General features: G+C 36.7%; 1 long non-coding RNA gene across 12 annotated transcripts in view; it reads right to left on the bottom strand.

The window, feature by feature from the left end:
* The window catches only part of LOC143677386 (uncharacterized), a 141,413-nt gene that overhangs the window by 33,131 nt on the left and 91,577 nt on the right, over nucleotides 1-16,705 (bottom strand). For 5 of the 12 annotated variants that reach the window (XR_013172561.1, XR_013172565.1, XR_013172564.1 and 2 more), the window contains 2 exons: nucleotides 14,476-14,828; nucleotides 9,028-9,968 (listed from right to left, as the gene is read on the bottom strand). This is a non-coding gene — a long non-coding RNA (uncharacterized LOC143677386). The other 7 variants (XR_013172568.1, XR_013172570.1, XR_013172563.1 and 4 more) reach the window with 6 other exon arrangements.

Below are 16,705 nucleotides of genomic sequence, written 5' to 3'. Positions count from 1 at the left end.
AGACATGGAGTTCTGCACCCTGAAGATGAAAAGGTGAGGCTTAGTCACCCAGTGAGCCCCACTAGGATTGGATCAACCTAAGTGGTAAACTCACGAATTATTCCAGTGGAAGACATCATCAGCCAATGCCAATAGGGCAAATAGCAACCAGCCTTCCAAAAGAAACTGTTCAAGAGTCATTGATTAAGAAAAACACTTTCAAAGTGGGATTTTATTCCTCCATCAGGAGTGTACCTGGGTTTCCTTACTTCATACACTTAAACACATCTTATGGGAAACTCTCCAAAATGAAATAATTTTATGAAAAGATAAGCAGAGTATCTCCTAAAGGAACTGTTTTTCTTAAACTTCCTATTGTATAATATAACAATATACAAAGCAAAGAAAGAAAAAAGCAACAGTTTTCAAAGCACTCTTCAACAAGTAGTTGCATGACAGATCCCAGAATCTGTCATGGGCTACCATACAGTCCTCTCAGATTTTTCCTTCTAGTTGCTCCAGACTATAGGAGGCTAGAGGAATAAATATTTTTATCTTCACAATTGACTTTATTTTCTTTTTTGTTAAAAATAACGTATATACAAAAAAGTAATAAATTTCAAATCACAACAGCACAATTGATTATAGAATAGATTTCAGAGTTTGATATGGGTTACAATTTCACAGTTTTAGGTTTTTACTTCTAGCTGCTCTAAGATACTGAAGACTAAAAGAGGTATTAATTTAATGATTCAGCAATCATATTAATTTGTTAAATCCTATCTTCTCTGTATAACATCATCACCTTCGAGCTTTCTATCCCTTATTTGTGATTTGACCATTCTGAATTTTTCATGTTGGAAAGGGAGTAGAGAGATGGAACAAACTGATATTCTGGAGAACCTGGGCCTGCTATGCTTCAGGACTTAACTGATTTGGGGACTTTTATCTAGAGGCTGCAGTTTTCTGGAAAGTTGCTTTAGTGCACAGAACCTTTGTAGAATCATATATTGCCCTAGGTGTACTTTAGCATTGGCTGGAATGCCTTTGGTTTTGGTTTGGCAAGTTATAATAGGTATCAAAGTCTTAATGAAACTTGCATAACAGCAACTTCCAGAGGAGCCTCTCGACTCTATTTGAACTCTCAGCCACTGATACTTTATTAAATTCCTTTTCCCTTGTTTGGTCAGGATGGAATTGGGGATCCTATGGTGCCAGGGCCAGACTCATCTCTGGGAGTCATCTCCCACACCACCAGGGAGACTTTGCTCCCTGGATGTCAGGTCCTATGTAGTGGGGAGGGCAATGATTTCACTTGCAGAGTTGGGCTTCGAGTGAGACCACATCTGAGCCACAAAAGAGGTCCTCCAGAAGTAACTCTTAGACCTATCTATAGGTAGGCTAAGCTTCTCTACTGCCTACATAAGCTTCACAAGAGCAAGTCTCAAGACCAAGTGCTGGCCTATTGATTTGGGTGCCCTAAAGCTTGACACAGATGGTAAAGATTAATAGTTCCATATTTTTTCTTCTATCATGCAAGGGACTTGGCCAATACTTTTGGATTTTGTGGTTAATATGTTCTAGGATGTATCCAGGCAATACATTAAGCTATACAAGATTAAAGACCTCTTTTTTATTCTGGGCTCCCTGTGTTTCAGTTGTTCAAATGAGCTATATAGATAGGTTAAGTCAGATCATGTGCTACAGAAAAGTTAGGTTTCAGACAAAATAAAACTTTCTTCCTTTGGTCTCAAAGAGTATGTGTGGTTCTAAAATATAGACTATATCTTTGTTAACTCTGTGTTCTGAATTACTGCACCCTTGATCTGATCAGCTTCTTTCTTATCTCTAAATACTTCTTTTACATATGTATGTATCTATATGTAAAACAGACTCTCAAAATCCAGAAATAATAACTACCACTCTGAACTAAATGTGTTTGATCTAAGAGCTTACACTCTAGACCCGTTTTCTTATAAGCATTTTTAAAAGGAGACCATACTTAATTGGTCTTTCATTTCTGACTTATTTCTCATTTATTTTGCCTCACCAAATGTCCCACAGGTTCATTCACATCACTGCATGCCTCAAGACATTGTTCCTTTTTGTAGCAGCACAGTATTTGATCATATGTATACACCAATGCTTGCCAATCTTTTTCTCAATTGGTGCTTCCTTCAGCCACCTGCATTCATTAGGCATCATGTACAATGCCCAAAGTCCACAGTCCTTTAACACTTTGTAGTTTAGATAATTTAGTTGTTCCCAAGAGAAAGATAACCGATAAAAATACCCTCATCAAATAGGAAATCTAAACCTCCTTTCAACTATTGCCCCCCCCCCCATTATTTCCTCTGCTGTTGCTGTGTTAATGCTAATGTTTTCCTGCTAAACTTAGCCCATAGCATGCAATATCAGCTTGCACCTTGTATCCTGGACTTAAACACTCTTTGTAAATGGATCATACTTTTGAAGTAGTTCTTCCAAGAAATAATTTATATTTCTAGTGTTAATCAGTGGGACTCTGAACACTGAACAACCTCGTTCAATCTTGTTCACATTCACTATGGTAATATTACTTGATAGACACACTAAAGAATGATCTTAACTTCTATATATTCCCTTACATTTAAGTTTAACCTCATTAGCTAACCATTCACCCATCTCTAGCTTCTATTTATCTTGAAGTCCCCTACATTCTCTATTATAAGTCACTGATTTTACCTTTACCATGGCCATAAAAGTGGAGTCACACAGTATCTATTCTTGTGTGTTTGGCTTATTTCACTCAATATTATGACCTCAAGGCTCATCCATCTTGTCATGTGCTTCAGGACATCATATTGCCTCACTGCTAAATAATATTCTATTGTATATATATAAACCACATTTTGTTAATCCACTCATCTGTTGATGGGCATTTGGTTTGTTTCCATCTTTTGGTGATTGTGAATACTGTTACTATGAATATTGGTGTGCAAATGTCTGTTTGTGTCATTGCTTTCAGCTCTTCTGGGTATATACCAAGTAGTGCTGTTGCTGGGTTACAGGGCAAATTAATATTTACTTTCCTAAGGAACCACTAAACTGTCTTCCATAGTGGCTGCACCATTTTGCATTCCCACTGTAGTAGGAAAAAACTCCAAACAACACCCAAGAAAGCACTGGAGCCTCTGAGAAGAGTACAAGCTTTTAATTGCCAGCAGTCTCAGAGGACTCCTTTACAAAGTCTGAGCCTTGAATATCTTTTGCTTCCATATTACATAGGCTAGAAAGCAAGGCAGGAGTTACTGTGGGAATGGGCAATAAATACTGGAAAAGCATAGAAATAGAACTTGCAGGGCAGGAGTTACTGTGTGGCCCTTAGCTTATTTTTTGTCTGAAATACAGGCAGCCCTGGGCGTGACTAGGTACAGGCATGGCAGACATCCTGTTTTGTACACAGATAGCTTCAGATATGCCTGAGTAAGCCTGGACATGGACTAGGAGGAGATAACTTGTTTTACTTCCTCCATGAAAGCATGCATTTTACATACATTTGTGAGTATACAAATTAATAGAGTGATACACAGAATGATATACATAAATTCATAAAGTTATACAGCAATAATACTGAGACTAAACTTATGAACTACCTCAACACCAGCAGTATACAGGTGTCCTAATTTCTCTACATCATCTCCAACATTTATAGTTTCCTGTTTGTTTAATAGTAGCCATTCTTTTCTTTATTTTAACCTTTTTTCTCCTTATTATTTGTCTATTTTTCCATATTTTTTACTCATCTGTCCATACCATCGATAAAAGGAGCATCATATACAAGGTTTTCACAATCACATAGTCACACTGTGAAAGCTTTATCATTATACAATGATCTTCAAGAAACATGGCTACTGGAACACAACTCTAGTTTCAGGCACTTCCCTCTAACCACTCGTGTACACCATAAACTAAAAAATGGATATCTATATAATGCACAAGAATAACCTCCAGGATAACCTCTCAGCTATGATGGAAATCTCTCAGCCAATGATAATTTATTTTGTCTCATTTCTCTCTTCCCCATTTTGGTAGAGAATTTTTCTCAATCCCTTGATGCTGAGTACCAGCTCATTCTAGGATTTCTGTACCACATTGCCAGGGAGGTTTATACCCCTGAAAGTCTTGTTCCATGTAGAGACAGGGTGGGCAGTGTGTTCACTTGATGTGTTGGCTGAGAGAGAAAGAGAGAGAGACAGAGACAGAGAGAGAGAGAGGTCACATCTGAGCAACAAACAGGTCCTCTGGTGGGTGACTCTTAGGCTTAATTTTAAGTAGGCTTAGCCTATCCTTTGTGGGGTAGGTCTCACAGGAACAAACTCCAAGATTGTGGGCTTGGCCTATTGATATGGTTGTCTCCACTGCTTGAGGGAATTTTAGGAATTCTCCAAATGGGGAACTTGAATTTTCCCCCTTTCTCTGCATGCCCCCAAGGGGACTTTGCAAATACTTCTTTATTCACTGTTCAAATCACTCTGGGATTTACTGGGGCATCACACTAACCTGGACAAACCTACAAAATCTTATGCCCTATTCAAGGCATAAGACAGTCCATATAGGTTAGATTAGGAAATGAACTAGTTAAAATATAAATTTTGTACCAAATAAACATTTCTTGCTTTAGTCTCACACAGAAGTTAAAGTTGCAAAATATGAATGACCATTCTTTTCAACAACCTGCAAAATTGACATTCTTTTATTCTTCCTCACTCAAAAACATTTTTAAATTTGTACATTTAGTCACTATCATTGTACCCTCCAGGCATTCCTAGATTATACCATCTCAGTCTTTATCATTTATCTTTCCTCTGGTTTTATATGTGCCCCCAGCCTCTCTCCCTCTATCATTCTCACATTCAGCTTCATTCAGTATACTCACATTATTGTGATACAATCAGGTAGTATTGTGCTATCCACTTCTGAATTTTTATTATCAGCTCTGATGCACAATCTGTATCCCTTTACCTCCAGTTACCCAATCTATATCCTATTTCTATCTCCTGATAACCTTTGTTATTAACTGAAATTCTCCAAGTTCACTCATTAATGTTAGTTCATATCAGGCAGACCATACGGTATTTGTCTTTTTGTTTATGGCTAATCTCATTCAGCATAATGTCCTTAAGTTCTATCCATGTTGTTACATTCTCCATGGCTTTATGCATGTATGTATATACCACAGCTTCTTTAGCCACTCATCTGCTCATGGATATTTGAGCTGTTTCCATCTCTTGGCAAGTGTAAATAATGCTACTATAAACATTGATGTGAGTAGTATGATTTATTTATGTACTTGTCTGATATGTGATTTCCAAAGTATTTAGGGCAAAACAAATTAAAAAATAAAATAATTTAAAAAGTGTCTACAAAATCCTTTGAGAAACGGGGAAAATTAAAACAATTAGGAGTCCCCAGCTAGACAAGGCCTCAATTTTAAGGCTTGCCCTTATGAGACTTATTTCTATAATAGTAAACTAAGCCTACTTAAAATTAGTTCCTAAGAGACATTTCCAGAAGATCTCCACTGTTTTTCAAATGGGGTGTCTCACTAAGTCAAATTCTGAGCTTCCCCTCAACATGGGATATAATTTCCAGAGATATAAAACTGGCACTGACAGACTGAAATATAACTGATCTTGTCAAAGAGCATAGATGGGCCTGGCACTGTGAGATGTAAGGTCCCAAAGACAAGCCTGATCCTGACATGGATGAACTGACCAAAAGGGGGAAAGAAATAGTTTCAATAGCTGAGAGATTTGAATCAAGTTAAGAGGTTATTACAGAGGTTATTCGTTTGTAAGCTTCGGCCAGATATTACAAACTGCCACAACACACAACCTAAGAAACCCTAAAAAAAATCTAATGCTCTATCTATAAAACTACTCATTAAGTTTGCTTATCAGAAACCTCAAACCTCCAAATTGTTCCAATGCCAAGGAAGCTCCAAAACCTGAAGATACTGAACTCTCCAAAAATAACAATTGATTTCATCAATTCACCCCTTTGCCCCTTAAATCTTATTGACAATTTACTCCTCCTTAATTATCCTCCTATTAATTTTCCTCCTAAATCCCTTCCTCTCACAATGTGTATCTAAGTTTATTCACAGGTCAACAGCAGCTATGACCAACCAGCAAACTTCTGAAAACATACTCTTGCTGCAAAAGAAATTTGAAAATCTACTCCTGTTGCAGCAATAACATCACCATCAGCCAGTTCCAGCAGAGGACCCCAAATCCAATTAACAATGCCCCACCTCAACATGAAGCAATTTTCTCCCCCAACTTTGCCCAGACACAGCAGGAAATAGCCATAGAAAAGTGTACACTGTCCATGCTCCTTCTAAAAAATGCTTTCAGCTGAGCTAAGGCATTTCCCCCAAACCTAACCTGAGCTCCAATCAATTTTATTAAAATAAAAAGGCAGGAATGTCAGGTCTAAGAAAACAAATTTGGCATACAGAACGGATTCTGTGGCTTGGGAGTCCCTTCAATTCCTCTCCCTCAGAAGCTCCTCTGACAGCACCTGATGCACCAGCAGGATAGATGGGCACATATGTGCCAATGCCCTACCTACCAGAGGCCAGACCAGATAATCATAAGCATGAAATCATGATCTGCACCAGACTGATACTGCTCAGCAATGCCTACAGCCACAAGTCATCCCCCACCCCTCTTGGTGTGTATTATCTTTTAAAACCAGAAGCTGTCAGAAAGAGTTGGAGCCCCTTTTCCCTCCTTTTGCTGGCTCCCACCTGCCTGCTGTCCCCTTGCTTCACTCTTTCACTTTGTCTCTAGCAATAAACCTATTAAGCTTTGACTTTCTGTCTCATGTGGAATATGTAATGACTCCTTGTCTAACAAGAACTTTCCCATATATTAGTGGAAACAAATACCAAACCATCAATATAATCTAGACACTAAACAGCAAAGTTGAGATTTAATAATTATTAATTCATTATTGTCTGCTCCTTTTAAGAGATTCATACTTTACTGCTTTACATAAAATGCAACAAATCCTTTGGGTACAAATTATTACAACCATTTTTCAGATTAACATACTGAAGGCCAGAGGGGCTAAGTAATTTGCTCAAGGCCACATACCTTGCAAGCAAATCCAAGAATCAAAATCAAATCTGTTTATCTCTGAATCCCAGGCTCTTTCTGATTACATCCAAGCAGGAATCCACATACTAAGTTCAGACAAAATAGAACTATTCCATATACATATTAGGGCAGGCATATAAGGGTGATGAAATAGATCAGAGACAGATGATGAATATTCTTGGCTATATAAATCAGTTTGGATGATGACATATATGTTTGAATTTATATAATGTTCTGAAAGGGATGTGAGGCAATTTACAAAAACATATGTATACCAAAGCAAAATAAATAGAAGAGAAAATCAGAATGAAGGAAAAATAACTAGATAAATGAAGCCAGGGAATAAGTACCTAAATTCATTCCACAAACTCCAATATAGTTACAAAAGGTGAAAATGGGACTCCAGGCTTCTTTTCCAAAGAAAAGAGGTAGACATGACAAATTAAAAGCTTCACACATACTCAAAACAGACAAATTTTTGTTTGGGTGATATTATGCCTAAGAGCAAGAGAGAAATGTCCCAATATTTCCATAAAGTTGATATACTAAAGTTAACTATAAAAGAGTGGGCTTCATCTTCAGCTGTATCCTCATCACAGTTTTGCAGGATTATTTTCTTAGTGACACCATTTAATAGAAAATAAAGTTCTAACAAAAAAACTGTCAATGTCAAATTGAATGGAAATTTGCAATGATTGTCTTAAATGTTGTAAACATATACAGACTACATATAAAATGAGTTCAGAAGGTCAAAATTATCTATTATATTCAGAAATGAAGAAACATTAGCCTTTTGCTTAGAATTATATATTCGGGAAGAAAGCATGGGATAGAGACCTGTTAGGAGCCATGGTAATAATATAAACAGTAATTGACAAGATGTAGTGACTGATTGGATATTGACAGTAAAGAAGGATGAAGAGTCTAGGATAATTGGGATTTCTAATTGGCTAAGCAGAAATGTTTTTATAATAAAAAAACAGAGGGCTGGGTTTTCAGGGGGTTGGGAGATTCTAGGAGGAAGTTATCCCATTTGTGCTATCATCATGTGATAATACTATAACTTAAACTATCTCACAGATCAACAAGTAAAGACTCGTTGAACTATGAGTTTTTTCCTTTTTAATAATGGAAGCATGAGTGGGAAGCATGAGTAGGAAATGAAGACTGCTGTCAGGACATCCCAAGGGCATCTCTTGCTTCTCAGAACTTCAGGTCTTCCCTTCTGTCCTTCCCACATGGTCCCTTGGATGGGGTTCACTTCTGTGAAGGCAGAAAAGATCTGCAGCCAGGCCATGCATCCCAAGAGCTGCACTTCTCTTCAGTACACTGACAATGTATTCAGAGGATGCACACATCCCAAGAATACCCCAATACACCCTGTCATGAAGGATTGGGGGGCTGGGGTGGTGAGCAGAGTTAAGGACCTAGATAAAACTGCCTTCTCTGAATTTCTTTGGCTGGCATGCCCTTGGCTTTGACTGAAATGACAGGGCTGGTAACATTAGGAAAACTTCCTGTGGCTGTGACATCTTGGGACATCTCTTACCTGTCCATTTGGTTTCTGCAGGATGAATGTGAGCTCCCATTTTTCATGAAGCTAGGGGAAAAATTGCTGAAAGACTAAGGAAGAGAAGTACAGAGCCCTAAAGCTTTTCCTGGAAAATATGTAAGACAATTGTCCCCGTATGTACTGTATTTCTCTCACCCCTTTACTACCCAAATGCACTTTCTGTCCATGTTTCTCACTTACCCACTGGGCTAACTTAGAGAGTGTGTGCACTTTCCATTGCCTCCATTTCACTGTCACCAAAATATGAAAGAAAAAACTTTGTGCTGCCTCTTGCTTCCTGAGGTACACTGAGTAAAGGCCATCAGGTAAAAGGCTTGACTATAAAGGGAAAGAAATTGAAGAATTATGAACCTGTGAGATGCCCTGCTTTATTTATAGATGTAGGATATGAAAATTAAATCCATATAGATCAGAGTCTTAAGTATCCCCAATGTGACTGCTTCTCATTCTCTCCCTGACTTCTCCATTATCCGAGCCACCATCATCTCCCACTTGGATGAATGCGATGGCCCCTGACATTTCCTGGATCTACTCCTGGCCCCTTAGGGCCTTTGAGTTGTCAGAACAAGTCTTTTAGAAGGTGAAACCAATTATTTCACTCCTTGGTCCAAAATTCTCTAATAGGTTTGCATAGGGTTAAGCTAAAATACTACTTTAGCATGGAGTGTCAAATAGGGCTAGGGTTATCTGTGAATTACAGAAAGATCCCAAACAGCAGTGTTTAAGCAAGAGAGAGGTTCACTTCTCTTTTTCCTCCACAGATGGGTGTGACAGCTGGTGGTGTCAGAGACCTGGGCCCTTTTTATCTTTTTCTTTCTATTCCTGTTCTAGTTTTCTAGCTGCTGGAATGCAATATACCAAGAATGGAATGGCTTTTAAAAAGGGGCATTTAATAAGTTGCTAGTTTACAGTTCCAAGACCAGGAAAATATCCCAATTAAAACAAATCTAAAGAAACGTCCAATCTAAGGCATCCATCCAGGGAAAGGTACCTTGGTTCAAGAAGGCTGATGAAGTTCAGGGTTTCTCTCTCAAGTGAGAAGGCACATGGCAAACACGGTCACAGTTTCTCTCTCAGCTAGAAGGGTACATAATGAGAAAGGTGTCATCTGTTAGCTTCTGGTTTCATGAAGCTCCCCAGGAGGAATTTTCCTTCTTCATCTCCAAAGTGTTGGCTGATGGACTCTCTGCTTCATGGTGTTGCAGCATTCTCTGCTGTCACTGAATCTCATCATTCTCCAAAATGTTTCCTCTTTTATAGGACTCCAGAAACTTGTCAAGACACAACCAAATGGGTGGAGACATGTCATCATCTAATCCAGCTTAACAACCACTCTTGATTAAATCACATCTCCAGGGAGATGATCTAATTACAGTTTCTAACATGCAGTATTGAATAGTGATCATTCTGCCTTTACAAAATGGGATTTTAAAAAAAACATGGCTTTTCTAGGGGCATACATCCTTTCAAACCAGCACAATTCCAAACATCACCTCATGGTTCATCTATAGCTGCTGGAGTCTTGCCATTATATTTATATTCCAGTCACCATGAAGTAAGCAAGCACTATCAGCCCACCCCCTCCACCCCCTAACCCTACATTTAAAGCCATTAAGGTCTGTGACTTCCCCTCCATGGCCCAAAATGATTGCACCAGTTCCAGCCATCACATCAATCTATTTTTTAAAAAGTGAAGGAAAAGAAGAAGGGCCCAGTAATCCTTTTAAGAAATCTTCCTAAAAGTTGCAGACTACATATTCATTTGTACCCTTTAGGACAGAACTTAGTTACTTACACCTAGTTTTAGGGGAGGTTGGGTAATATAGTCTTCTTTTTTAATTATGGTAAACTACATATTTTTTCAGGTGTCCTCTTTTATCACTCTTGTGGGAGTGATAAAGAAAATAAAGCAGAAAACTTCTGGGACTAACCAGAAATAATAAAGTGAAGGAGAGAAAAATAAACAGACCTCCTATATATCCAGGGCTGATTATCAAATTCTCCAAATTGCTAAGACCACATTGTTCCCAAACTCCAAAGATATTTAAAACAGACCCATACAACCGAGATAACATGTCTCCATCAAGAAAAAATTAAAAAAAAAGAATAGCAGAACAGCAGCTACAAGTAATTTTAAGAAAACTATATGGAGTCATGCATGAACCAGGAAGATACATGAAAATTCTTTGGAAACTCAAAAGCATTATCCAAATATTCCTCTTTTTGATTTCCAACTACCTGTACAAACTTTCCCTGACAACTGTGCTTGTATAACAGTTACACTATCATATACCCTTGAGATCAAGGATGAGACAAGGATATCCATTGTCACCACAGTGATTCAATATTGTATTAGAAGTACTAACTGGAGCAATTAGACAGGAGAAAGAAATAAAAAGGCATTGAAATAGAAAAGGAAGAAGCAAAGCTTTCATTATTTGCAGATGACATGACCCTATACTTAGAAAACTCTGAGTAATCTATAGCAAAACTACTTGAGCTAATAAAGAAATTCAGCACAGTGGCAGGATGCAAGATTAATGTACAAAAATCAGTAATGTTTCTATACACAAGCACCTATTTGAGGTGACAACTAGGGAAGAAATTCCATTCGGAATAGCAATCAGAAGAATAAGGTATTTAGGAATAAATCTAATGAGGATGTCAAAGACTTATACACAGAAAATTACAAACAACTGTTAAAAGAAATTAAAAATGACTTAAAGAGATGGAAGATATTCTATGCTCATGCATAGGAAGGTTGAATATCATCTAGATGTCAATTCAACCCAAACTGATCTATAAATTCAATGCAATACCAATAAAAATCCCAACAACTTACTTTGAAGACTTGGAAAAGTTTGTTATCAAATGTATATGGGAGGGAAAGAGACCTCAAATAGGTAATGATAGCCTTTAAAAGAAGAGCAAAAAGGGAGGTTTATCACTTACTGACTTTAAAGCTTACAATAAAGACACAGTGTTAAAAAATAGCGTGGTACTGGCACAAAGACAGAAGGACTAACCAATGGAACAGAATTGAGAATGCAGAGATTGACCACCAAATTTATGGACATTTGATATTTGATAAGATCAAAATCCACTGAATTGGACTGAGTAGTCTTCAATAAATGGGTATGGGAGAACTGGATTTCAATAGCCAAAAGAATAAAAGAAGACCCTTACCTTATACTCTTTATGAAAATTAATTCAAAATGGATCAAAGACCTAAATATAAGGGCCAGTACCATAAAATGTCTAGAAAAAATGTAAAGAAACATCTACAAGATCTCATAATAAGAAGCAGCTTCTTTAATTTTTCACCTAAAGCACAAGCTGTGAAAGAAAATGACAAATGGGGACTCCTTAAGAGCAAGAGCTTTTGCGCTGCAAAGAACTTTGTTAAACAGGTGAAGAGGCAGCAAACTCAATGGGAGAAAACATTCAAAACCACATATCAGATAAAGGCTTGATATCCTGTGTACACAAAGAACGTATATAGCTCAACAACAAAAGAACAAACATCCCAATTATAAAATGGCCAGAGGAAATAAATAGCTGTTCTTCATTGGCTATAAGGGAAATGCAAATTAAGACAACAATGAGATATCACCTCAAAACTGTAAGAATGGCTGCTATTAAACAAACAGGAAACTATAAATGTTGGAGAGGATGTGGAGAAATTGGAATTCATTGTATTGGTTTGGGTTCTCTAGAGAAACAGAATCAGCAGGAAATATCTGTAAACATTAAATTTATAAAAGGGTCACACATAACTGTGGGAATCTACAGTCCAAATTCATAAGGCAGGCTGTGAAGCTGACAACTCTGATGAAGGGTCTGGCTGAACTCCACAAGAAAGACTTACCAGCCAAAGCAGGAAGAAAAGACTGTCTCTTCTGAATTCTCCTTATAAGCCTTCCATTGATTAGATTGTCACTCACTGCAAAAGACACTCCCCTTGGCTGATTATGAATGGATTCAGCTGTGATACAGCTGATGTGATCATGATTTAATTCTATGAAATGTCCTCATAGCAACAGGCAGGCCAGCACTTGCCCAACCAGACAAATGGATACCACCACCTGGCCAAGTTAACACATGAACCTGACAATGACACTTATTCACAGTTGGTGGCAATGTAAAATGGTTCAGCCACTGTGGAGCTAAGTTTGATGATTCCTCAGAAAACTAAATATTGAGTAAACCTATGGCACAGCAATACCAATTCTTAGTATATACCCAGAAGAGTTGAGAGCAGTGACACAGACAGAAATTTGCACACCAATGTTCATAGCAGCACTATTCACAATTGCCAAGAGATGGAAAAAATCCAGGTGCACATCAACAGATGAGTGGATAAACAAAATGTGGTATATACTTACGATAGAATATTATGCAGCATTTAGACAAAATGATGTCCTGAAACATTTGAAAATGTGGATAAAGCCTGATGATATAATGCTGAGTGAAATAAGTCAAACACAAAAGGACAGATACTGTATGATTTCATTATGACCCTGATAAAGTTTCCTGTGTTTTGGAGCAGCTAGGAGAAAAGAATCCGGGTTGAGGGCATGGTAGCCCATGACAAACTCTGGGAACTGTTCTGTAGCTGCTTGTTGAAGTGTGCTTTGAAAATTATTGTTTTTTTCTTTGTTTTCTTTGTGTATACATGTTGTATTTTACAACTGAAAAATGATTTTAAAAAACTATAGGCAGTTATAATATTAGATAAAGCAAATTCCTGAAATAAAAATTTTGGAAATATTTAGTAACATACTCAGTACTATAGCAAAGTTGATATTTGCAATACCTTTTTACTTGACATTTTGAGAATACACACAGTTTTGATAGTTAATCAAATGGTATTTAAGATACTCTTTAATATTTTGAATTCAAGGAACTCTGATATCTATATCTATAGATTTTTTTCCCTTTCTTGCTTTCATTTTAAATTGGTTAATGAAACATATTCTTCAAACAGGATTTAGGATGATTAGATTTTTTTATTATGTCCATGGATATACTAACTAAGATATCCATTTTAGGTGGTTAAGGTTTCTGTATGTTAATTGTAAAAGTATTTGTATCTGCATATTTTCCTGAAATCAGGAAAATATTTAATAACATAGGTGATTACTATAGTAATGCAGATATTTGTAAGAACTTTCTACTTGATATTTTGAGAACATTCACAGTTTTGACAGCTGATCAAATGATATCTAAATTAATGTTTACTACTTAAAATTTAAGAACCTTGCTATCTGAATCTGTAGATTTTTCCTTGTTGCCTTAATTTTAAATTGGTTTATGAAACTTACTACACAAACACAGGCTTTATGATGAGTATATGGATACTTTGTTTAAATATGCCTATGGTCAAGCTAACTAAGTTACCTATTTTTGTTGGTTCTCAGTGTATTGTTTTCTTAAATAAAAAAAGGAAAAAGTCAATTTGTGTTTTAGGGTTTTTTGCGTTAGTTTAAAAACCAGGTAATCTAGTGGGTTAAAGAAGTTCCAAGCCATAACCCTTTCCACAACCAAGTTTCAGGGTATATCCTGGGATAGGTTTCATAAGAAGAACAGGGTGCCCATTTCCCCAGTTATGCACCATTTTTCCCAAAGGTAGAGCTCCTTCTTTAGCCTGGGTGCTTGATATTGTCTACAAAGATTAGATAAATCTCACTTCTTTCAGTGCAATCTCCCTCTTTTGTGTTTTGTCACAACTGGTGAGCAGGCACCAAGGAATAGAGCCACAGCAAAAATATTACTCACCTAACATGGGAGAAATCAGTCAAAGCTTCAATGCTTTTCCATTTCAGGTATTTCCAGTAGCGCCAGTGTATCAGAGTTCAATCCAAGCATTCTGGATGGTGGTGATTCTCTACCAATTGTGAGTCAGGAAATCAGTATCCTTCCTCATGTGGTGCTGAAATTTCCGGCCATGGCTGCTTGTCTCCTAAAGTGGCCCTGAGAATATATTCCAAACCACCCAGTCTTCTTCAGAAATAGGGTTACCTCTTCAAATGAAGCAGGTTTTGGTTTCCCTCTGGTGTTCTCATTTCTGGAACCCTCTTTTCCATCAACTAACATTGTGTCATGAGGAACCCCATTTGTGGAGCCTTTACCTGAGGCAAAAGGAGAAAATCATCACCAGTTTTTTCTGAAGTGCTGATGTGCATCAGAACTCAGGCAGCAAGCTTGTCTATAGGCACAGTATATTGATATACAGATCAGGCATAGTGCTATGAGTAGAGTTGGTCAAATGAATAGTGAAATACATTTTAATTTGAAAGGGAATTGCCATTTAAATGTTTATGACCTGCTTCTAAAATTAAACTACTGTATTATATGGGTGGAGAATGTTTATGTGGTAAAAAGTCATTGTGTACTTCCTGTTTATACAAAGACAATGGCTTTACTCTTCTAGCATAAAAATAAATACAAATTTTAGAGGTATAGGAAGATGATCTCATCTTAATGCTACATTTTGGAAGAACATATTAAGAAGGTTAATATAAAAGTCCCAATTATTTTTAGCGTTCTTTTATTTCAGAAACTTATAAACATCAAAATTTTCAGTGTATTTATGAAATTACAAGTAAAGAGGTAATGGTGATAATCACAAGCAAATTACAACATTATGTTTGTGACTTCAATTTTTAGCAATATCTGTAAAATTATTTCAGATTATACCCATTTTTACTTGACAATTTTAGAATATCTGCTATCTTATTTGTCTGAACAAATGATGTCAAGTTGAGTGGGTCTCACTGGTCTACCAATGTGGAGCAAATCCATCCAGAAACAATATGTATATGATGTGTGTGGCTTTATGCCAAAACATGTACTGAAATAGGAACATTTTATATGTCCTATATATTTATCTTTGTTCTGCCGCCTCCTGAATGTGCTAGCATATAGCTAGTACAAAGAAAGAAAAACAGAGTGTACTTATGAGGAAAAAACAGGTCATTGAAGGCAGGCAGCATTTCTGTGAATGTTTACATTATTTATGCTATCATTCTTTCTCCACTACTAAAGCATTTTAAGACACACATATGTATGTATATTACAAAACAAAGTAAAAAGTCAGTGAATTAAGTTTCTGACTTAGATGTCCCCAAACCTCCAACTAGTTCAATTTTAGGTGAAGTTTGCATACAAATCTAATTTGTGAAAATTTCCAACATTCTACAAAGAAACTTTGTGAACTTTAAAAGTCACTCTCCATTCCCACCTCCCTTCCTCAGCAACAAATTATCTACTGTTTGCGTTCTATTATTTGTCTTTGGTCATTCTGCATACACAGAATCATGCAAATGTACTATTATCTGTCTGGCTACTTTCAATTACATTATTCTATGTTGTAGCTATATCAGTACCTTGTTCCTTTTATCACCAAATGATATCACATTGTATTGTGGTATGGATGTACCACAATTGGTTTAAACATTGATCAGCTGTGGTTTAAACATTGATCAGTTCATGGACATTTGGTTTGTTTCCTCTATTTAAAAATGGTAAGTAATGCTACTAGGAACAATGGAGTACAGGTCTTTTGGGGAAGATATATATGTATCTTTCTTGGGCAGATTTTTCTTTTATCTTTTAAGAAACAACCAGATTTCCAAACAAAGCTTTTAATATGTAAAACACATTTGAAGAGTGAATATGTGTTCCCAGCTTACATTTATTTTCCTACAAAATAATAATCCCTCTGAAATTTTTAATCATGAAATTAGGTGTCTGGCTTTTTTCATGATTCAGTTTTGAAGACTAATTATGCAAAATGGTATAATCACTTAAGTCATGCTTTATAAAAAATAGATATGTACAAGGTGTTCCATGTGGTAGCTGATGCTGTACAGTTACATAAAAACTCAAGTTTCTGGAGTGAATCAATTTGGAAAGACAAGAATTGGAAATTATACTTGAGACCTCCCAGTAGTTCTTAAACCTTATTATGAATATTGCACCTAAAATATTGCCAACAATTTTTAAA

The sequence above is a fragment of the Tamandua tetradactyla genome, chromosome 3 (genome assembly GCF_023851605.1).
Source record: "Tamandua tetradactyla isolate mTamTet1 chromosome 3, mTamTet1.pri, whole genome shotgun sequence".
Classification (NCBI taxonomy): Eukaryota; Metazoa; Chordata; class Mammalia; order Pilosa; family Myrmecophagidae; genus Tamandua; species Tamandua tetradactyla.
The sequence above is the reverse complement of the archived record's forward strand: the minus strand, read 5'-3'. Positions and strand labels throughout refer to the sequence as shown.